The 23,673-nt window shown below is 44.1% G+C and overlaps 1 protein-coding gene across 10 annotated transcripts in view; it reads left to right on the forward strand.

Moving 5' to 3' along the window:
* The window catches only part of SLC4A5 (solute carrier family 4 member 5), a 145,006-nt gene that overhangs the window by 9,291 nt on the left and 112,042 nt on the right, over positions 1-23,673 (forward strand). For 7 of the 10 annotated variants that reach the window (XR_010149095.1, XR_010149094.1, XR_010149096.1 and 4 more), the window contains exons 1-4: positions 8,349-8,489; positions 9,311-9,387; positions 12,947-12,995; positions 17,697-17,847. The gene's annotated coding sequence lies outside the window, so the exon portion shown is untranslated. Of the gene's footprint in view, positions 1-8,348; positions 8,490-9,310; positions 9,388-12,946; positions 12,996-17,696; positions 17,848-23,673 lie in introns of those variants that run through there. The other 3 variants (XM_063789007.1, XM_016948815.4, XM_054678546.2) reach the window with 3 other exon arrangements.

The raw sequence follows: 23,673 nt of genomic DNA on the forward strand, positions 1-23,673 counted from the left end.
CACTATCTTTAATAATTTGTCTGATACTGTCTAGAAACTAAAGAATACATGACACAGCTGTGTCTCAGCTATGGTGAGTCAAAGGTACTATCTGGATTTCACATATTAAACAGCTGTAGTGTAGCTTACAGCGGCACAAACACTCAACACAAATATTGTGTTGTTTCATCATTTAGGTAGTAAAAAGTCAGAAGGAACTGCACAGTTTGCAAGGTCCTTTACATGTGGTCATTAAAACTGAATAATTCAAGTATGGTAATATAAATACAGGCGTTAAAGTCTCATTCTAAAATTGAAAATATGAAAACTTTGTTTCTTCATCTTTCATTTACATGGTTAGATATCGGGACCTTACTGTAGAAATATTTAGTTACTATATATGGTTGTCCCAGAAAATAATGGAGCTTCAGAACGTACAAAAGGTGTCAAAATCATAGTTGACTTTGTCAGATGCTTTTCTAGCTCATTTCAATTATTCATTCATAGTAACCAAGTCTTCTAACTCTAGCAAACTTTCTTGGGTCCTTTCAAATTAAGAAGACAGTATCATCAACTTGTACTTGATCTGATCTTCTAACTGGCGTTGGAAGTTCATAATTTCATTGATGAACTCTATAAAAAGATCTTCAAGAATATCCATTGGCTCAGTGTAAGGGTTCTGATAATCCCCAAACCCATACATCAGACATCATAATTCTTTAGGAAACAGTCTTTCTTTTACAAGATCTGCTCTTTGCTCCTTCTTCATTTTCTTCCTCAGAGACGTGATTTTCTACCCCATTTTCTCAAGGTCATTTTTGTTCTTCAAGTCTGTCCTTGATGTCTTGCCAGTACTATTCAGATCTGGAGTCAGTTGGATGGCTCTGATGCCAGGTTTGGGACAGAATGGTTTTAAATTCTCTCCAAGTCGTTGCTCACAGAGACTGCAGCTGGTGCTGGTGTCATGACAGGAGCAGAAGAACCAGCCTAAAAGGATATCTGCATCACTCCCTCCATGGTTAGAATTGGAACAGCTGGTGAGGCAACATCCTTGGAGGATGGAGGGGAAGAGTAACTTGCCTCCAGATGGGGTTGGGAGTAAATTGAGGCCTCCAGTCCAGTCTCTTGCAGTCCTGAGCTTAGAAACATCTCCTCCTCCTCCTCATTATCATCATCATCATCATCATCATCATCATCTCTTTCTCTCTTTTAGAGAAGGGCCTCGCTGTGTTGCCAAGGCTGGAGTACAGTGGCCATTCACAGGCATGGTCATAACACACTACAGTCCCCAACTTCTGGGCTCAAGTGGTCCTCCTGCCTCAGCCCTCAGCTGGGACTACAGGTGCGTGCCACTGCACCTGGCTGAAGCACATCATTCCTTGGTTGTAATGTTCCCATTACTCAACTTGATGGTCTGTCTTTCCTTAAAGCCCAGATCCAACCTGGGATGAGTGTTCATTTCAAGAGATCCTTTGGCCATCTCAGATACCTGTTTTATCCATTTAAGGTGCTTTTTCAGAAGTTATCAAAGTCAAAGGCATCACCCTCATCTGTGAAGCCAATGTCGATGAAAGCACTATACCTGCTCAGTGTCATCCTAGAACCGCATTACAAAGTAGAAGCTGTAATCTTTCACTGTCTCAGCAGTGTCAGCGTATTGTTCTACTGGTGCCCGAGCAAACAGCTCTCCTGATATTTTATACTTGAGTTGACATAGGCAGTCTTCCCTTTTGAAGACTAAGCAGGCTGGTCCACATTCCAGCCTGTAGCCATTGTTGGAGGCCTGGGGCAGAATCTAGTAGACATTGACACCAGCTAAGATAGGCTTGTACCGTGCCTTGGGCTGCCATCTTGGCTCTCTGCCCTTTGTGACCTCCAGATGACGTTGGGAGTAAATTGAGGCCTCCAGTCCAGTCTCTTGCTTAGAAACATCTCCTCCTCCTTCTCATCATCATCTCTCTCTCTCTTTCAGAGAAGGGCTTTGCTATGTTGCCAAGGCTGGAATGCAGTGGCCATTCACAGGCAGTCTAGGTTCGTTCTTGCTTGATTTTTCCTTATAATTTATTTGTTGAAAGAACTATTTCTCAGAATCTGGATTTTCTTAAAATGCATCCTCATGGTGTTAATAAGTTCCTCTGTCTTCTCCATTTTCTGTAAATTGTTAGTTGGGTTTAGAGCAGTGATTTTCTGACTAACAGCATCAGCATCATTTGGGAATTGTAGGAAATGCTAATTCCTACTCATCCCAGAGAAGCTGGCCATAAAAGTCAGCATCTTGGTGAGACCTAGCATCTCAATTCTGTGAAGTCGCCCATTGAAAGAGATCAAAACAATTGGAGTGGAGAGGGGTGAAATATTGGATGAGGTAGTGGTTGGTCTCTTGATGGCATGGCATGCCTGTTATTTCTATGTTTTCATTTCATATCAATCAAAAATTGGGGTTTTTGTGTAACAGATGGAATGCAAAAAAGAAAAAAAAAGGAGTGGTGAACTTACGGTTAAACAGTTAACTTAGCTGATTTAATGTACTTTAAAGACTACATTATTACTAATGGTTTAGTGTTCCCTGCCCTTGACAGAGACACAAGGAGCAAAGTGTTCACTCTCCCTGAGTGCTTAGACTACTATTTGACCCTTTCTAGAAGACAAGGGAATTCAGATAGGGCAGACTGTCCTCCCTCAGAGATTGGAGTTTTAGTTACCTACATATTTGACAGCCAAAGACACTTGATTTGGAAAGATCCTTGGCTGAGCCCTCTAGCTGCAGCCATGGCTAGTTAAGTTTCCACAGAGAGTACAAGCCAGTCTTGCCTTGCCAGAAGAGACCCTTCTGATCTTTGTAGAAAAGATCAGCCTAGGACTGGCCATCTGGCAGGTAATCAGGACCTACTCAAACAATTGAGCAAGGAACAATAGGTGGAACTGAACCCTCATGAACTCATGGAGTAAACTCTAAGCCTCAGTGAACAAAATCTGAGATAAATCACTTGTAACTCATCTTGGTATTCCTTTGTAAAAAGCAAAAAGCAAAGGAGAGACTATGCATTTGACAACATAGAACTGAAAACCTAGATATATATTTAAATTTAAAAAAATGTAAACACACATTTTAAGAAGTGAATTTTTAAAAACGCAAAAAGAAACACTTAGATTAACAGATGATAAAACATGACCACACCATTTTACAAAATTTTTATACTTTTTTTTTTTGAGACAGAGTCTCGCACTGTCGCCTAGGCTGGAGTGCAATGACGCGATCTCGGCTCACTGCAACCTCCGCCTCCCAGGTTCAGGTGATTCTCCTGCCTCAGCCTCCCAAGTAGCTGGGTTACAGGCTCACAACCACCACCCCCGGCTAATTTTTTGTATTTTTAGTAGAGATGAGGTTTCACTATGTTGGCCAGACTGATCTTGAACTCCTGACCTTGTGATCCACCCGCCTTGGCCTCCCAAAGTGCTGGGATTACAGGTGTGAGCCACTGCACCTCTCCAGTTTTTATACATATTAACATAGTGATATTGGAAATTCATTTTTCAGTGGAAAAAAAATGCTCTCTATTTTGGAAAGTAGGTAGTTGGGCTCCTGTTTTAAATGAAGACATGTTATCTGAAAAATTAACATGCTGTGTAAGTTCAGTGAGGAGGCAAGGGGAGTGAAGAAGGGTGAAGAGACCAGAACGTACCCATTCCACTACCAGTGGACATTTGGGTTGCTTCCGAGTTCAGGTACCTCCAAACCATGCTATATAAATATCCTCCCTTGTTCATGTGCTTTGGCACACATATGCAAAAGTTTCTGTAAGGAGTTAAATTGCTTCGTCATTCCTTATGAGTATTTTCATCTTTATTAAATATTGCCACATTGTTTTTGCAGAGTGGCTGTACTGGTTTACAGCCTCATCAGCAGGATGGGTCCCCTTGGCAGGATTCCAGTCTGCCCCTTTGGGGAGGAGGGTGTAGCAGGGAGAGAAATAAGGCTGGCAAGGAATGAGAAAGCCAGGCAGGAGAACACCATTAGTGCCAATCCAAGGAGTTCAGACTGTATTTGACTGCATTGGGAAGCTACTGGCAATTCTGGAACAGGGAACAAAATGCAAAAACAGGGTTTGGGGAAGGTTAGTCTTTAAAGCTGTCTCTTGGTTTGTGTTGGCAGTTGGTAGTGATAGTAGTGGGGTTGACTTAGGCCAGCAGCAGGACTGAAGCTCACAGGAGAGAGATCTGTGGGGTGACAGCACAAAGGGGACACTGAGCACATGCCTGGGGGCAGAAAACCAGAGCATCCCAGATCTCCCAACTTTTATCCTTAAATAATCCAGTTAGACACACACACTGCTGGTAGGTGTGTGAAGTGCTACAGCCACTCTGGAAAACAATGTGGCCATATTTAACAAAGATAAATATGCACATACTGAATGGCCCACAAGTTGTAAAATATACCAAGCAAAACAAACAGGAAAAAAAAAAAGAGGAAAGAATTGTCAATAACACCAGATGTAATAGGTCTATCAAGCAAAGATCTGAAAAGTGTCCACTGTCTAATTGTCCACTTGGCAATTAGAAGTTTGATGATGAGCTTTGCCACAGAAATGTCTGTGACCAGTAAGGAGCAGAAATCAGAACACAGTGGTTTGAGGGATGAGTGAGTGGTAAGAAAGGGAAACTGGGCACGGGGCCTACTATCAGGATGGTTGGCTGAGAACAGACTCAAGCACACAGAAACATCAGTATGTGATCAAGCAGGATGGGTCCCCTCGGCTGGATTTCAGTCTGCCCCTTTGGGAAGGAGGGTGTAGGATGGTGGGTACAGGGTACATAATTTTACAAATGGTGATTTAACACTTGGGAAAAACAAGTTAAATCCTCATATTACACCATATACCAAAGTCCAGATGGATTGAATATTTAAATATACAAAGCAATAACAGAAAAGAACTAGAAGAAAATTTAGAACATACAGATTTTCTATATAAAGAAAATTTATTTTGTATATAAAGTTGGGGATGGCTAAAACTTTTTTAAGATTGACAACAAAACTAGAAACCTTAAAGGATAATATGGATAAATTTGACTTTATTAAAATACACACACACACACACACACACACATCGTATTAAACCTTTCTGTAAGAAAAAGAAAAAGACTGCAAACAAAATTGAATGACAAATGACAAACAAAAATATTTATAATTGGGAGGCCGAGGCGGGAGGATTGCTTGAGCCTAGGAGTTTGAGGTTTTAGTGAGCTGTGATCACGCCACTGTGTTCCAGCCTGGGTGACAGAGCAAGACCCTTTCTCTAAAAACAAAGAAAAAGAAAAATATTTATAACATAAATAAGTAACTTTTACAAATAAATAGGAAAAAGAAGCTGGGCATGGTGGCTCATGCCTGTAATTCCAGCACTTTGGGAGGCTGAGGCAGGTGGATCACTTGAGGCCAGAAGTTTGAGACCAGCCTGGCCAACATGGCGAAACCCCATCTCTATTAAAAATACAAAAATTAGCCTGACATGGTGGCACATGCCTGTAATCCCAGCTACCTTGGAGGCTGAGGCATGAGAATCACTTGAACCTGAGAGGCAGAGGTTACAGTGAGCTGAGATGGTGGCCAGTGCACTCCAGCCTGGGTGATAGAGTGAGACTCCATCTCAAAAATAAATAAATAAATAAATAGGAAAAATAAACACATCAATAGAAACATAGATATGAATAGGAAATTCACAAAAAATACACTTACCAAGTTAAATCAACCTTAAGTAAAAAACTCGTTCAAGATTGTAAAGTGAACTGTTAACATTTACTTCTCTTTCCTCCCTAAGTCCAACTGGAACTACATTTTTTAAATGAAAAAAAGTAAAGTATGCAACCTCATGAGAGAACTTGAAAAAAAAAAAAGTAAAAAGGAAAAATATCCAAAGCAAAAAAAAAAAAAAAGCATTCCAAAGCAGTGCTGGAATACGAGGAGGGGTTTACAGTATACTTCTTTGGACCTAACGCCTAGCACTTTTCCCTTCTGGGAGAAAATCTGCCATCCCCACTTTAGTCGCCTGGTTCATGTGGGAAACTGAGGCTTAGAGACAGCAGAACTGAGGAGTGGCAGCCGGATATTGTGGCAGGTGGTGGCAGTCGGGGACTTCAGGCTGTGGTCTCACACCGCCACACTGCCTTTCCCTTTTCTCACAGAGAACATTCAAATGGCTGTCTTTCTCTAGCAAGGTAGAAAGCCTCTCAAATAAGTAAGGAACATGCTTTGGTTAACAGCTAACGAGGCATTAGGTCTGGACAGGGAGACAGGCAGTGCACCAGCCAAATCCCAGTGGACACTAGACACGAGGAAGAAAGCACGGTGCTGCCAGGGCAGGTCCTCCTCCCTCCTTCCTCCATTAGGAGGATTCCTGAGCCTGCAAACCTGTTCCCTTTGTGCATCCTGGAGGGACAGCCCCTGCCCCATACCTTCCAATACCCTCACCAAACCAGATGAAGCTCACCCTCAAATTCCTGTGTGAAGTGAGAGACAAAAAAACCCCAAACCTGAAGTGTCTGAAATAAATGTCCAAATTATTTGAACAAAACCTGGGTAGGTAGAAACCAAAGGGTTTCACTTGAATGCTTGGCAGTAACGTCTCAACTGGTCTTTCCACCTGTGCTACAATCCACTGTGAAGCCCATTATTCCATTCTTGTACCAAGTCCCCTTCCACATTCCTTTCACTTCAGACATGTTTGCTGATGTTTACACCTCTCCATAGACTACCCAGCCTATCGTCGCATGCCCAAAGCTTTATTCCCCCAAACCTGCCCTGTGCCAGGGAAACTGCTCTCCAGTTCTCAAGATATTTATGCTATGTTCTCCCACCTCTTATGTCTATATTTTTTTGTGGCTTCTTCCCTCTGCCTCAGATACCCCTTGGTAGTTCTGCTGTTCTAAATCCTACCCCTATCCTATCCCTTCACTGCATCTCCAAGGCCATTTTCTCCACAAAGCTTTTCTTTAACACATGGGGCTGGTAGGTAAGCCATGAACATTTGTGGAACAAGGTAATCCTCCAAACAAGGGTGATTTTTCTTTCACTGAACCCTTCCCTCCCTTTGTGCTTCTTTTTGGAGCCTCACACTCTTCTGAATTTGTTGAATCTCCAACCAGCTGGAAATTCCCTAAGGCCCGAAACTGTTTCTGGCCTAGGCTGTGCTGATCTTCCTGGGACTAAGGGGTTTCCTGGGTCACAGATCTTCTGTGCTAAAACAAGGAAAGCCTCTGGTGACCCAGCATGTGTTGATCTCCCTAGTCTTGCCTGTCTTTGATTCCATGGATTATTAACAGCAACTATAATGTTGGGTTAATGTGTTGGCTTGGGCATGGCCTCCGAAACATGTTTTTTACATGTCTGCCACCAGCAGGCTCTAGATCCAGGAATGAGGCTTTTCCACTGAGGGAAAACACGTGATCTAGGAAGAAAGTGAGGATATCCAACCAGATGATAAATTTCCTATCTGAAAGGAAGGTCAACCCTGAAATAAGGAAGCTGAAGACCCTTAGAGAAGCCACAGAAGAGACTGGAAGAAGAGGGGTAGAGTTGCTTTTTTAATGGGGCTTCCAGCTCTTACTTTTCTTCCTGTCTGTAAGTCTCTGAGCTTCTGTTCCAGCTCTGTAAGGTTGGGGACGAGAATGCCCTCCCCACTGGACTGTTGAGAGTTCAATGAGGGGAAATGTGTGCATATACCAGGCCCCATGCTGGGTGCCCAGAGATGCTGCACCTTCCTGGCATGCTTCTCTTCCCCATCACTCAGCACTGCGTCCCTCACTCCCTCCACTCCCGATTCTCACTTCCTACTCACTGGCTTCTTCCTTCCCATCTTCCTCCAAACTTCCCATTTTCCACTATGTCTCTCTCACCGTATCTTTTTCACTTAAACAAAAATGGAATTCGTAAAGAAAGAGGCCAAAAGTCAGGATAAACCTAGAAAAATCACCAAGTATGCAAAGTTTTTCTTGCAAGGTTTGGTTTTTTCAAATGCCTTCTTTGTTTTCCTTGCCCATATCCTTCTTCGGAGAGTCAGGATTTGGGGTTTGCAGAGCTGTGTGGCAGTGGAATGTGGAATGTTCTCCTGAATCTCAGTCCCATGAAGAAAAGAGGCAAAAGTCCTGACATCTTTCCTGAGGACTGTCTGATTTAAAAGAGCTGATTCTCCCCAGGCAAATGATTTACCTTTGTTATGCTGGGACAAGCTGAACAGGCAAGGAATAAACCTCCCTAGAACACACTGATTAGATTAGCCAGTGAGAACCACTGAAGACGCAGACATTAGATTAAAAAACAGAAAAATGAATGTTACTTTTACAGTGGCTATGAATAGACAAAGACTTTTTGGTTTGAAAATAGTTGGTGAGGCAATAGAGGAGGGGCTATGTTAATAGCAGAGATAGAAAAAACGAGAGGTGGATGGTTCCAACTGCAAGGTCCACCGTAAAGGAATTGGAGTCAGGGCCCAGGAGCCACAGGCCACTGCACTGGGGTGAGTAGAGTGGATTTTACATAAATAAAGTTACAGAGTGGTTGTAGGTTCTGGTTTGGAGATGTAAGTGAACCAACTGAATAGAATAGGCAGATTCCCCAGCCCACCAAGAGTCAGATGAGAATTTTATTGCTTTTTGCTAAAGGCCTGTACAAGACTTAGAGCAAAGATAAGGAGTAACCTGATTGTTGAAACTAATCTATAACTATTCCAACATAGCAAAGGACAAGTAACGGAATGACGAGGTTTTCTTGTAGTAGTGTTGCGATTTTGTTCTGCTCTGTCCCCCTACTCCAGTTTCCTCTGTGAGGGGAGCGTGTAGTGTGTGCATATCTGTGGAATGTCAGACTTCTAAAGTCAGGGGCTGAGACCTATATCTAGTTAGACCTCTGTGCATATTCTTGAGCCATGGGAGTCACAGTGGTTGATAGTACTTCACACTTCTTCCAATTCAATAAGGGTTACCTATGGTGTCTCCTCTGAGTCTCCTAGGAGTCCAGAAAACATGAGACTTGTATAAGAATCCACACTTCAACTAAGCTTTCTGGCCCAAAGAAGGCATTGTTACCAAGGATCTGTTTCTTGAGGTCTTTAGGGAGTGAGAGGGAAGGAACGCATGAGGAACCAGAGCTAGTCCCCATCTCTCTCCCTAGAAGTGACAGACTGCATAGTTCTTATGTATCAGGAGTCCTGGAGATCAGCTGGCTTTCCTTAAAAAAGGGTCATCCAGCCGTGATGAAATCCTGACTTAGAAACCCAGTGCCCTTAGCTTTGTGGGCTTCTGTTCCTGAGAAATGGTGTTTTACCCTCCCTCCAAGCAGGCATCCCAGGATTTGGAATTCACCTGTGAGCTCATGAGCTGATGGATGTTTCCAGGAGTACCCTGAAGACCACCCAGGTATGCTCTCCCCACCTCCTTTATTTTGGATGGACCAGTCTAAGGAGAGTCATCTTTTCCCACACCATTGGTGGCACTCAGTGAGTGGCTTGTTGCTTGACTGAATGCCTGCCCACACCCTCTCCAGTCAAGTTTATCTCCCAGGAGGGAGTAACTAAACACTTAGCAATGGAGACACTCATACATCTCCACTGCATTAGAAGTAGGGATGGTGGCCATGCCAACAAAGGAGATAACTTTAGCACAAAGGATGTCACAAGAAACAGATAGTAGAGTGTGTTCTCCAATGTTATCATTTCCCAAACCAGAATCAACTGGTCTTGGGTTTCCTTCCCTCATCCTTCATCTGTAGAAAACTTTGTTTCTTGAGCTACTTCAGATCTACTTCCCTATCTTAAGAGGTGGGCTGTGTGCTTCTTCTGCTAATTTATTATCTCAGAAGTACATAATTTGGGCAATTTTATATAGTTTTGAGGACAGGAGCCCTGTAAGAGTCTCTTACTCAGAAATGGATTCAGCTTGGTTTGAGGTTTAATAGGTCATTGCAATGCTCCCTTCTGGTATCACAGGACATAAGCTGGGTTGGGCGGAGTCCCCCTTTTGTGTCTTAGCCTTCCTCTCCTTACTCCAGACTAAGAGCAGCCCCGATGGAAAAACAAAATTACCATCCATGCCTACTTCATTTCTGCCCCTCTTACTCTAAGTCTGGGCAATCCGCAACATCTTTTTATATTGGACTTCCTAGATCACAGACTCTTTTTTTAGGAAGAGTCTATTCAAGCCACCCAGGACTTATGATCCCTTGCTCTGTGTCGGGCACGGTGTGAGCACAGTAATGGCATGGGCTGCCTGATGTGGGGCAGTCCCTCTTGGTCAGCAATTCACTCAGCAGCCATCTCAGTGCCACCTGCGTAAATTTGAGGCACTTTGCCAGGCTGTGGGAACAGTGTGGGGTTAAACAGCACATGGTCCTTGCCCTCAGAAAGCTTAAAATTCAAAGTCAGATACAAGGTTATTTAACAGATGCGTGTTAATTAACAATTAAAGCTAATGTGCACTGTTCCATTGAACAAACATGACTTATGTGGTAAAATCAGAAAGCAGCTTGATTTTTGTCTCTTACTGCTCTTTTACATTTACTCTTTTTTTTTTTTTTTTGAGATGGAGTCTCGCTGTGTCGCTAGGCTGGAGTGCAGTGGCACAATAATTGGCTCGCTGCAACCTCCACCTCCTGGGTTCAAGCGATTCTCCTGTCTCAGCCTCCTGAGTAGCTGTGGTTATAGGCACCTACCACCACGCCCAACTAATTTTTGTATTTTTAGTAGAGATGGGGTTTCACCATGTTGACCAGGCTGGTCTCGAACTCCTGACCTCAGGTGATCCACCCACCTCGGCCTCCCAAAGTGTTGAGATTACAGGCGTGAGCCACTGCACCCAGCCTCTTTTACATTTATTCGGTGGGACTAGCTCTTGCTTTGCCCCTGAATGAAATTTAGGCAAGTCACAAGGTTGTTCCAGCCACCCTTGGTCTCAGTCTCATTTTAATAATTATAATTTCCAGTCCTACCTAAAGATACCACTTCAATCTTGACTTGGAGTGGAGCCTCTTCTGGTGCTGCTAAAGAACAGAGGCCCATGGTGGATGGTGGTCTGGATGGGGAGTCCCTGGTTTCCACTCTTCTTCACTTATTTAGCTAACCAGGGTCCTCAACCCCGTCAGGGTTGTTGCCTGGAAGAGAATAGGTGAGAAGAATATGAAAACTATACGTTTGTGATCTCCAGCTCACCAGTGGAACATGGTGATTCTTTTACAGATTCTTGCTATAACTCCTCTGTTACTCCCCTCAAAGGCCAGCTTTTTCCACCCCTGTAGGAAATTCCTTTCCTACACCCACCCCATTTATCTCATCCTCATGGCCCCATGGGAATTTCTCTGCTTCTGCCCCCACCCATCATCTCTTTCCTGCCCATTTCTCCTCCATCTTGGATGAAGCTACCCTCTTCCCCTGGTCCTGGTTCAGCCTTTCATCGCTGCTCAGTAACGTGAACCCCCAAAAAGCCAGCCAGCAAAGCAGAGCAGGCCTGCCTAGCATAGAAAATGCCAGAATTTGGAGAACAAAAGCCCTTTTTTGGATAGGACTGTTCTTTGTTGTTGCTCATACAACACAGCTCTTTGTGATTAATCTACATTTAACATAGCTCCAATCAAAGTGATAAAGGAATATTTTTATTAAAATGATTTCCTTTTATGGCAAAATAAGCATAAGATTGACCATTTTAACTATTTTTGAATGTACAATTCAGTGGCATTAATTATATTCACATTGTTCTGTAATACAACCATCACCACCATCCATTTCCAGAACTTTTTCATCATTCCCAACTGAAACTTTATACCCATTAAACACTAACTCCCCATTTCTCACTGCCCCAGGCCCTGGTAGCCATTAATCTACTTTCTGTATCTATAAATCTGACAATTCTAGGTACCTCTATAAGTGGACTCATACAGTATTTGTCCTTTTGTGTCTGGCTTATCTCACTTAGCGTGATGTCCTTAAGTTCATTCATGTTGTAGCATGTGTCCGAATTTTATTCCTTTTTAAGGCTGAATCACGATTGTATGTATGTACCACATTTTATTTATCCATCTGTTGATGAATATTTAGGTTGTTTCTACCTTTTAGCTATTGTGAAGAATGCTGATATGCACATTGGGATATAACTATCTGTTTGAATCCTGGTTTTCAGTTTTCTTGGGTATATACCCAGAAGTGGAATTTACTTAATTGTTCTTGAATAGGGAATACCTCTGTATGGTGGACAATATAAAAGGCACAAGAAGTCATAGAGTTCCCTGAGCTCCGACCTCCAAGTTCCCCTCCCAGGAAGCATCACTGTAACCAGTTTCTGTGACCTCTTCCCTGGAGAGACCATACTGTACCCATAGGCACCCTCTACACAGGCATGATGACAGCCATAAGCACTCTTCTACACTTTCCCTTTTTCCTACTTAACAATATTTCTTTTTTAAAAATTTAAAAATCTATTTATTTTTTTCTTCAACTTTTATTTTAAGTTCAGGGGAACATATGCCAGATGTGCAGGTTTGTTACATAGGTAAATGTATGCCGTGGTGGTTTGCTGCACAGATCATCCCATCACCTAGATATTAAGCCCAGCAAATATTAGCTGTTCTTCCTGATGCTCTCCCTCCCCTAACAATATTTCTAAAAAAATCATTCCATAGCACCATTTAAAGAATATCCTCATTCTATTTAAAAGGTTCATGGTTTTCCAAAGTGGAGACAAAACTTGTTTTTCTTTCTTTCTTTTTTAAAATCAGTCCTTTATTCATGGACATTCAGGTTGTTTCCAATGTTTTGCCACTGTGAGCAATGCTCTGTTGATAACAGCCAGCATTTCCTGAATGCTTACCATGTGCCAGGCCCTTGTTAAAATCCTTCCCATGTATCATATTTAATTCTCACTACAACTGTGACATAAGCACAGGGAGGTGAGTAACTGTCCCAAACCGCATCTCTGTTTTTGTCCACAGGTGGGAGTGTAAGATAACCTTCCAGATAAAGAGTTGCTGCTACCAAAAGGTATGTCCATTTTATTTATTTATTTTTATTTTTATTTTTTTGAGATGGAGTCTTGCTCTGTCACCTAGGCTGGAGTGCAGTGGCACGATCTGGGCTCACCACAACCTCTGCCTACTGGGTTCAAGCAGTTCTCATGGCTTAGCTTCCCAAGTAGCTGGGACTCCAGCCACTACACCTGGCTGACTTTTGTATTTTTTTAGTAGACATGGGGTTTCACCATGTTGGCCAGACTGGTCTTGAACTCCTGGCCTCAAGTGATCCACCTGCCTCAGCCTCCCAAAGTGCTGGGATTACAGGCGTGAGCCACTGTACCTGGCCAGGTATGTCCATTTTAAAGTTATATAAATACAGCCAAACCGGCCGCATCGAGGCTGTGCTTATCTGCATCTCACTGGCAAGTAGATGTATGAGGGCCCGTTGCCCTCCTCTCTCACTGTGGAAAAATTTCTTGATATCTGCCGATCTGAAAGGTGAAAAATGGTATTTCATTGTGGCGCTGATTTGCATTTTAATTTTACTTGTAGATTTTTAAAATAACACAGTTACAAGATTCAAAATTTGAAGAGTACAAGAGTAGAGACAAACCCCTATCCATGTGTCTCCCCAGTGCCCAGTTCCTGTCCCCAAACAAAATCAGGCCTCCATTTGCCTCCATTTCTCCCTCCTATGCCTATGGTCAAAACCTGGGCCACACCATTATCCTTAGCTGCTCCATCTCTGAAATATTAAATTCAAACATTCCACTCTGATCTCGCCACTGTCCTATTAACTACCAAGCACCTGACCCTCTCTTGACACCCCACCTGCCCTTTACCTTACCTTCCTTTCCCATCCAGCTGAGGTTCTCTGCCCTCCAGAGGCTCCATGTCAGGCGCCACTGGGCTCCAGCCACACCTGCGTGGAAAGCCTTACTTTCTGTTTCACGATACCTAGTTCAGAGTCAGCCCACCCATGGGATCACTCTCATTTAAAGATCTTAAGCAGAGTAACCACATAATTTACTGCTCAAACTGGGACCCTTTTGAGAATGAAAGGAGCACAACTAATTATGAAGCCAAGACAACAGGGGCAGATAGTTACTGTCCAAGGCAGATCGGGATGCAAATTCAAGCTCAATCTTAAGAAACAATTACATTTAATTTCGGAGCAGAGATCAATAATATGTGCTGAGCCCCGCGAATGATTTAAGTTGCTGCCTTTGTCCGCTGCCCAAGCTTCTCTTCTAAATGGATTTTTTAAACAGTGCATTTCCCTAACACTATTTTCTTAAAAATTTATCCTTTAGAATACCAGTTTCGGCCCATAAACTCAAGTGTGTAAAAAAATTAGTTTGTTTATAAAATTCTCCTTCATCTATACTTGAGCCCCCCTCTTTAAAAAGGTGCTGACCCTTAATCCCAGTCAGTTCTGAGTTTCCTTTGCAGTTTCCATTTTGGGTTTGGGGTGGGGTGGAGTACAGGGTTCTAGACTCTCAGTGACCTACAAAGGGTCCTGCCCTTCATGTCATCTATCCTTGTCCCATCTGGTCCTGGGTCGTTGGTGCCTGCAGGTTATTGTGGAGGTCAAAGTCTCTCTCCACCTCTTCAAGCAGTCTCACTCAGGGAGCTTGCCTGGGGTCCTCTTGGCCTAGATACACCCGGCAGCTGTTCTGTTCCCTGCTCTCAGATCCACAGATTGTGAGGGATGCTGCTTTCTCTGTGGGGCTCAGTCCAGGGAGTGGGGATTGGGACCTCAACCTCCAGGACCTAGCAAAGTCAATGTTTCTCAACTTCCCTCCAGCCTTTGTCCTTGCCCTGGGGAATTATTCTTGGATATGAGGGGCAGGGAATGCCTTGATCTTTCTCATGACCATTTTCTCCCACACTTTGGTCTAGGTCTAGGCCAGAAGTCTTTTCTATTCCCCTAAGGAAAGAGGCTCCTTACCTCTTCTGTCTGTTTTCACACACCTTCCCTGCAGCAATGAGCATAGAATGGCCTGGCTATTTGAGGCAGGGAAGGGAGAGAGGTAAAGGGAATATCAGGCTGGAGAAGGCATTGGCTAATATTTCAGAACATGATCTTGCAAGGCATATAAAAATATCTTATACAAGATGTGCTTCCTGTTTTAACTATTATGATTTTATAATTTTTCAGATCTTGTAGGCAAGACTCCGTACTCCCATCCCCCAGGCCAGAGCAGCCAGTTATCAGCTGTGTGAACTTGGGCAAATTATGTTATCCTCTCTAAGCTTTAGTTTCTTCGTCTGTAAATGAGGATAATAGTAGTTCATATCAGTGCTTCTACTTGCCAAGCACTGCTCTCAATGTTTCATGTATATTACCTCATTTAATACTCATCATAAACCTATGGGATAGCTGCTATCATTCCCATTTTACAGATGAGGAAACCACTTCTCAGAGTTGTAAGTAACTTGCCCAAAGTCATGTGATCTCCTGCTCTTAATCACTTCCCCAACCTGTCTTTCATAAATATTAATAATGACCTCAGCCAGGTGTGGTGGCTTACTCCTGTAATCCCAGCACTTTGGGAGGCTGAGGTGGGAGGATTGCTTGAGCCCAGGAGTTCGAGACCAGCCTGGGCAACATATTGAGACCTCATCTCTACAAAAAATTAAAAAGTAGCCTGGTATGGTGTGGCACCTGCCTATAGTCCCAGATATTTGGGAGGCTGAGGCAGGAGAATCGCTTGAGCCTGGGAGGTCAAGGCTGTAGTGAGCTGTGATAGTGCCACTGCACTCTAGCCTAGGTGACAGAGTGAGATCCTGTCTCCACAATAAATAAATAAATAAATAAATAAATAAATAAATAAATAAATAAAATGACCTTTTGAGGTTGCTGTGAGGATTAATTGAGGTAAAGTATGTAAAGCTGTCAGCCCTGAGCCTAGCACATAGTAAAAACTCAGTACATTCTAAGCTCATACTTTACCCATGATTTTTTGGTCATTTTCATTCAAAATGCCCTTGGAATTGTATTTTAAAAATATATAAATGTCTGAACTTAAGCATATTTGCCCTATTCAGTTTTCCCATCCAGAAATATGATGTCTTATTATGTGTTTCTTAGCAAAGTTTTGCCATGTGTCCTCATATAAAACATGCATTTCTAGGCGAGTTTATTTCTAGATGTTTTAGGGTTTTTGTTTTTATTGAAAATGAAATCTTTTCCTCCATTGTATCTTTTGATCAGACAGTGCTGGTGTCTCCAGGTTCTTATTAGTTAATCAGCTCCCAGATGTCTCTAGAGGCTATGTCTTTCCATAGCCCTCTTATTTTAGGTTGACATGAAGATCATTTGGCCCAGCCAGTGACATACGCTCTGACAGAGAGGCACAGGGGCACAGGGTGAGAAGTAGCTTTCCAGGGTAGCTCAGGTTGGCTGAGGTGATCAGAGAACTGTCCCTTGGCTAAGGAAGTACAGCCTGGGGAGAGGGGAAGGAAGGGGCCAGCCCTTGCTTGGCTGCATGCTGTTTCTGGGTCCATTTGGGGATCTGTCTGAAGAACGAGTTCCTAGGTACCCACATTTCCTCTGTGGCCTCAATGATTCCCAATAGTGTGTGCCAAATGATGGCTCCAGTGGCAGCTCTGCCAAGGCCCAAGATGCCTCCGTGGGCTCTGGCTTGCTTAAGTAGAGGGACTGTCATCCAGCAATGTCTCATTCTTCATCATGTGATTAAGAGCAGGAGATCACATGACTTTGGGCAAGTTACTTACAACTGTGAGAAGTGGTTTCCTCATCTGTAAAATGGGAATGATAGCAGCTATCCCATAGGAAGTGGAGGATACATAATCTGTGGCGTCCCTGAATCAGCTCCCTGCCTGACTCCACTGCAGACCTCCAGAGGGCAGCAGAGAGCAGGCAAGAGGGGAGAACAGGACTTGGTTCCTGGAGAAGCAAAAAAGACTCTCTGTTCCTGCAAGCTGCTAGGAATACTGCTCATCCCCCTCCCCGCCTCCTCAGGATACACATGTGAGCTTCTTCCTGAGGGTGTAATAATTATAATAATATTATTAGTTAATACTAACTATTCCCTGTGGGCCAGACATTGACGTAAGGTTTCACATTGATTCAGATAACTATTGAGGTAGATATAATTATTATTCGCATTTTTTTTTCAGTTGAGGAAATTGCAGTGAAAAAAAAGAGAAGTTGTCCAAGATGCCACAGTTAGTTGAGTCAGGATTTGAACCCAATCATTTATGAGCCAGGCTCTATTCTAGGTATCAGAGATACATCAGTGAATAAGACAAACTTTCTGCCATATTAGAGGAACAGACAAAAAGTGAACAAATGAATAAACACATACTGTGGTTTTGGATAGAAATGCCATTTAGACAAATAAAGCAGAGTTAATGACCAGAGAGGGGCATTTTAGATGGGCTGGTCAGGGAAGGTTTTCTTGGGTAGATGGCATTTGACCAAATAGTTGAATACACGAGGTAGCAAGTCAGGCTGAAGATTGGGGAAACAGTAAGTGCAAAGGTCCTGAGGTGGGAATGAGCCTGGGGTGTTAGAGGAACAGCAAGACTTGCGTTGTGGCTGCTGTAGAGTGAGCCGAGTCCATAGGCCACAGCAGCGATAGGGAAGTAGATAGGGGTGGTGAAAAAAGAGAACTCCTCCACAGCATCACCTGGGCTTGGCCTCTTACAATGTCTCAGCTTCTCTTTAACATATCTCTCACCTTTTTTCACCTTCCTGCAGAGTGCTGACACCATCACAGTATGTTCCCTTCTCAACCCTGGACACGGTTCAAAAGCAGCTAAAGCAGACAAGAATCTGGGGCAGCCAATATTGTACCACCTGCCAAAGCTTGGCACAAACAATCTGGAAGCCAAAAATTGCACATACTGTGGTGAGTACTGCCCAGCCTGTGGGGAACTTCTTGTGGGTAAAGGTTCTAGATAAGCCTGCCAGGGCCCCCAAATGAATCCTTAGTCCCATTAACAAGGGCCTAAGTCCCGCAGGCCTCTCCAGGGTAGGAAGCTGCTATTTTCTTCAAAGAATTTTGCCCCCATGCCGTGGTCCTAGGTCAGACCTACCTAAATCCTTCCAGATGTCAAACCCAGGTAGGGTTCAGATGGCATTTAGCCAGGAGATGGAAGGGAATCCATCCCAGTGAGCAGCCATCACTGTCCGCCAGGTATCTGAAGAAAATGGAGGCACAGAGGTCAAACAGTCATCCCTCAGCATCTGCAAGGGATTGGTGCCAGGACCACCCGTAGATATCATAATCTGAAGATGCTCAAGTCCTTCACATAAAATGTGACCTATGCAATCCTCTGTTTATCTTAAATCATCTCTAGATTACTTCGAATACCTAATACAATGTAAATGCTATGTAAATAGTTTTTTATACTGTATTTTGGGAGTATTTGTATTATTTTTTATTGTTGTATTGTTATTTATTTTTATTTTTTCAAATATTTTTGATCTGCTGTTGGTTGACTCCTTGGGTTAGGAACCTGTGGATATAGAGGGCCAACTGTACTAAGAATCTTTAGCTCCCTCTCCTGGCAGATCCCTGGCGAGTGAGGTGGGCATATGTTGAGTGCTCCTTTTGCCTGAGTGAAAGCCTAGAACCAGAGACTGAATGCCCTAATCCAGGATTTCTTGATCATGGCACCATTGGTAGTTGGGGTCAGATAATTTTTTTGTTGTGGGGGCCATCCTTGTAGGACGTTAGCAGCATTTCTGACCACTACCCACTAGAGGCCAGAAGTACTCTCCCTCCAGTAGTGACCTTCCCTCCAGTGTAACCAAAATAGATCCAGACATTGCCAGATGTGCCCAGGGGAAGACACCTGTGGCTGAGGACCACTGGGGCCAGTTCTTTCCCTTTCCCCAAGACCAGTGCATGAGCCTCAGCTGTTACCACTCTGGTGGTGAGGAAGAGTTGACAGTATTCCCCAAGCATTTACTTCAGTGCCACAGCTGAGTGGCTGGCTTGGCATGTCCTTGGCTGTAACATGGAAGGAGGCCAGAGGACAGGGAGCAGAGAGAAAAGGGGTAGCCATATCTTCTCTCAACATTTTTTGGCTTACAAAACTAAACCACAGGGAAGGGCAGGGATGAAGTTGGCCATACACATCACAGGACTAGGTCTTTCTCTCCCTCCTCATCTCTCTCTCTCTTTCATGCACATACATGCGCACACACATGCACGCACACACACACACACAAATGGACACCCCTCTGCCATTCTGTGTATTGGCTTTGCTCTCTCCCACTGAAGACAGGCTTTTTCCAGAGACAAAAGAGTACTTTGTGCAGGAGGAAAAAGTTAACGAATGGACTGATTTTGCCCAAGAGATTGGCAGGGCAGGAATAAGAGGTTATGAGTATCAATGAGAGAAGAGAGGAAAGGATTCATTATGATGTCCAGACCAGAAGGGGAAGTAAATGAAGCCATGAGGAGCTGGTATATGGGGAGAAGAGGAAGATGCCTGAAGATCAGAGGTCTTCATCCAGTTGAAAAGCAGGAAAGAAGGGAGTCAGAGCTTGGGAAGTTATCCATTAAGAGTCCCAACATCTGACCAGAACTGTCAATATATGTTTATTTTGCTTCAGCGATAATTTCACTTAGACACATGGAATCATAGGGCAGTAGAGTTTCAAAGAAACTTAAGAGATCCTTGAGTCCAACCCAGTCTATGTGGACTCTTTTACTAATTCTTCAGTGCTGGACTTTGAGAATGAGACTTGTTCACAACCCCTCTGTGCTTGGAATCAAATGAGAAATAAGATATAGAAGTCCAGCAGCTGGAACTAAAAAAAATTTATGACAGCTAAAGCTGATTGGAGAATGTGGTTTTGAATGTACAGTTGGGCTTCCTAATTCTTTCTCTCAGAATGAAAGTTATCTACCCAGAACTGGAAGACTCCCCTATCCCACAACGCAAGAACCTGCCCTTCCTAGGGCAGGTTGAAAAGAAGAGGAGAGGAGGGAAGCACAGGCCTTCTCTGAGGAGGCTGTTCCTAGAAGGAGGAAACCCAGAAGAACCTGAGTCATGACATATGCCCATTTTATGTGCTCCAATTCTCCAAGCACACGAACCACTCATCCTCTGCTAGATAGCATGAGTTTAGAGGTAGAGCAGTAAGTGGAGAGTACTTTTCTCAAGGCTGCAGCAAGGACAGAAGTTCCCACTTTATAAAGTGAGGCAAAAGTGCTTGGAGGGAGAGAGGTAGATTTTCCCGTAACAAATGCCATTTAATAGAGCAAACTCTGCTCCAAGAACACTGAGGCCCAGAGAGGTGAAGTGATTTCCCAAAGGTACCATGGCTCTGAAAGAATAAGGGTCTCCAGACTCCTAATGGTGAAGTTTCACCATTTCACATGTGTAATCAAAGGAGGACAGGTTCTTCCACGTTTATCAGCATAATAGCAACAAGAATCTTCTATTCCATCATGCACAAGGACTTCTAACTCCTTCCTTCATCACTATCACTGCCTCCACATCCTCCATCTACACCTTGCCACCTCTATCTACACATCACACCCTCATCCACACCTCACCACTAACATCTACACCTCACTACCCTCACCTATACCTCACCACCTACACGTAAACCACACACCTCCATCTAGACCTCACCACCTTCATCTAGACATTACCACCTCCATCTAGACCTCACCACCACCATCTAGACCTCACCACCCTCCCCTATACCTCACCACCCACACCTAAACCACACACCTCCATCTAGACCTCACTACCTCCATTTAGACCTCACCACCTCCATCTAGACCTCACCTCCTCCATCTACACCTCACCACCACCATCTATACATCACTATCACCATCTACACCTCACCACCCTCACCTATACCTCACCACCTACTCCTAAACCACACACCTCCATCTAGACCTCACCACCTCCTTCTAGACATCACCACCTCCATCTAGACCTCACCACCACCATCTACACCTCACCACCCTCACCTATACCTCACCACCTACACCTACACCATACACCTCCATCTAGACCTCACCACCTCCATCTAGACCTCACCATCTCCATCTAGACCTCACTGCCTCCATCTAGACCTCACCGCCTCCATCTAGACCTCACCGCCTCCATCTAGACATCAGCACCTCCATATAGACCTCACTGCCACCACCATCTAGACCTCACCACCCTCACCTATACCTCACCACCTACACCTAAACCACGCACCTCCATCTAGACCTCACCACCCCCATCTAGGCATCACCACCTCCATCCAGACCTCACCACCACCATCTATACCTCACCAACCTCACCTATACCTCACCACCTACACCTACACCTACACCATACACCTCCATCTAGACCTCACCACCTCCATCAAGACCTCACCACCACCATCTACACCTCACCACCCTCACCTCACCTATATCTCACCACCTACACCTAAACCACACATCTCCATCTAGACCTCACCACCACCATCTAGACCTCACCACCCTCACCTATACCTCACCACCTACACCTACACCACACTCCTCCATCTAGACCTCATCACCTCCATCTAGACATCACCATCACCATCTACACCTCACCACCCTCACCTATACCTCATCACCTACACCTATATCACACACCTCCATCTAGACCTCGCTACCTCCATCTAGATATCACCACCTCCATCTACACCTCACGACCACCATCTACACCTCACCACTACCATCTACACCTCACCACCCTCACCTATATCTCACCACCTACACCTACGCCACACACCTCTATCTATACCTCACCATCACCATCTACACCTTACCACCTCCATCTATACCTCACGACCACCATCTACACCTCACCACTACCATCTACACCTCACCACCCTCACCTATATCTCACCACCTACACCTACGCCACACACCTCCATCTATACCTCACCATCACCATCTACACCTCACCACCCTTGTCCACACCTCACCACCCCCATGTATACCTCATATCTCCATCTATACTTCACACCACCATACACTACCTCACCATCTCCATCTCTACCTCACACCTCTGTCTACAACTTACCACCTCCATCTACATCTCATCACTTCCATGTAAACCTCACCACCTCCATTCACATATCACATTTCCATCTACACTTCACACCCCATCTGCACCTCACACTTCCATCTACATCTGATCACTTCCATATACACCTCACCATCTCCATCTACACCTTACACCACCATCAATACCTCAGAACCTCCATCTACACCCCATACCACCATATACACCTCACCACCTCTCTCTACATACACCTCATCATCTCTGTCTACACCTCACACCTCCATTTACACCTCACACCACCTCCATCTACACTTCACCATGTTTGTTTGTTTGTTTGTTTGAGATGGAGTCTTGCCCTGTTGCCCAGGCTGGAGTGCAGTGGCACTATCTTGGCTCACTGCAACCTCTGCCTCCTGGGTTCAAGCAATTCTCCTGCCTCAGCCTCCTGAGTAGCTGGGATTATAGGCATGTGCCACCACACTGGCTAATTTTTTTTTTTTACACTTCACCATCTCTATCTACACCTTACACCATCATCTATACCTCAACACCTCCATCTACACCTCACACTTCCATCTACACCTCACCATCTATCTATCTGTCTACATCTCCTCACCTCCATCTACAACTTACCATCTTTTTTTTTTTTTTTGAGATGGAGTTTCGCTCTTGTTGCCCAGGATGGAGTGCAATGGCATGATCTCGGCTCACTGCAACCTCTGCCTCCCAGGTTCAAACGATTCTCCTGCCTCAGCCTCCTGAGTAGCTGGGATTACAGGCATGTGCCACCACATCCGGCTAATTTTGTGTTTTTAGTGGAGATGGGGTTTCTCCATGTTGGTCAGGCTGGTCTCGAACTCCTGAACTCAGGTGATCTGCCCGCCTCAGCCTCCCAAAGTGCTGGGATTACAGGCATGAGCCACCACACCCGGCCAATTTACTATCTTTATCTACATTTCATTACCTCCATCTACACCTCACACCTCTATCTATACCCCACATCTCCATTTATACCTCATCACCTGCATCTGTACTTCACAACTTCACCTACAATTTACACCTTCATCTACATTGCCACCATTTTACTGCTACTTCTACAACCAACACCTCTGCCTTTATCATTTTCTCCATCATTCCTACCACCTCTCCTTTTGTCAGCAGAGAGCCAGCAGCCATCCTTTTGGCTGGAGTGACAGGTGTGAACTAGGAGCCTACCTGCATGGCTGTAGTCTAGAGAGGTCTTCAAGGTCTTTGAGGTTAAAAAAAAAAAATGTCTCTAGCTTTTGGTGTCACCTGATCTCTCCGAAAAGATCACCTTGGAGCATTTTACAAAGATTGGGTTAGAGATGCCTAAAAATAAGTACACACGTTTATATAAACTCATTGACCACAAGTACAGACTGCCACTATTTCCAAGCCATGCCCTAATCTGACAGCTGAACATTTAGGTACTTGCAATGTGATAAGATCCTTTATCGACATCTCAGCAGTCCTCAAAGCTCTAACAACTTAAAAGTTGGAGACATTAAAGTGAGCTGTAATTTTGAGCCAACTGGGGTCATGCCAGTACATAACAACAGGCCCACGTATCTGTAGGTTCCTGGAAATGCCACTGCCCCTCTCTGGGCCTCAATTTTTCATTATATAAAGTGGGCAACCTTGAGATAGGGCTGGATTCT

This window comes from Pan troglodytes, chromosome 12 (assembly GCF_028858775.2).
Source record: "Pan troglodytes isolate AG18354 chromosome 12, NHGRI_mPanTro3-v2.0_pri, whole genome shotgun sequence".
NCBI classification, from domain to species: Eukaryota; Metazoa; Chordata; class Mammalia; order Primates; family Hominidae; genus Pan; species Pan troglodytes.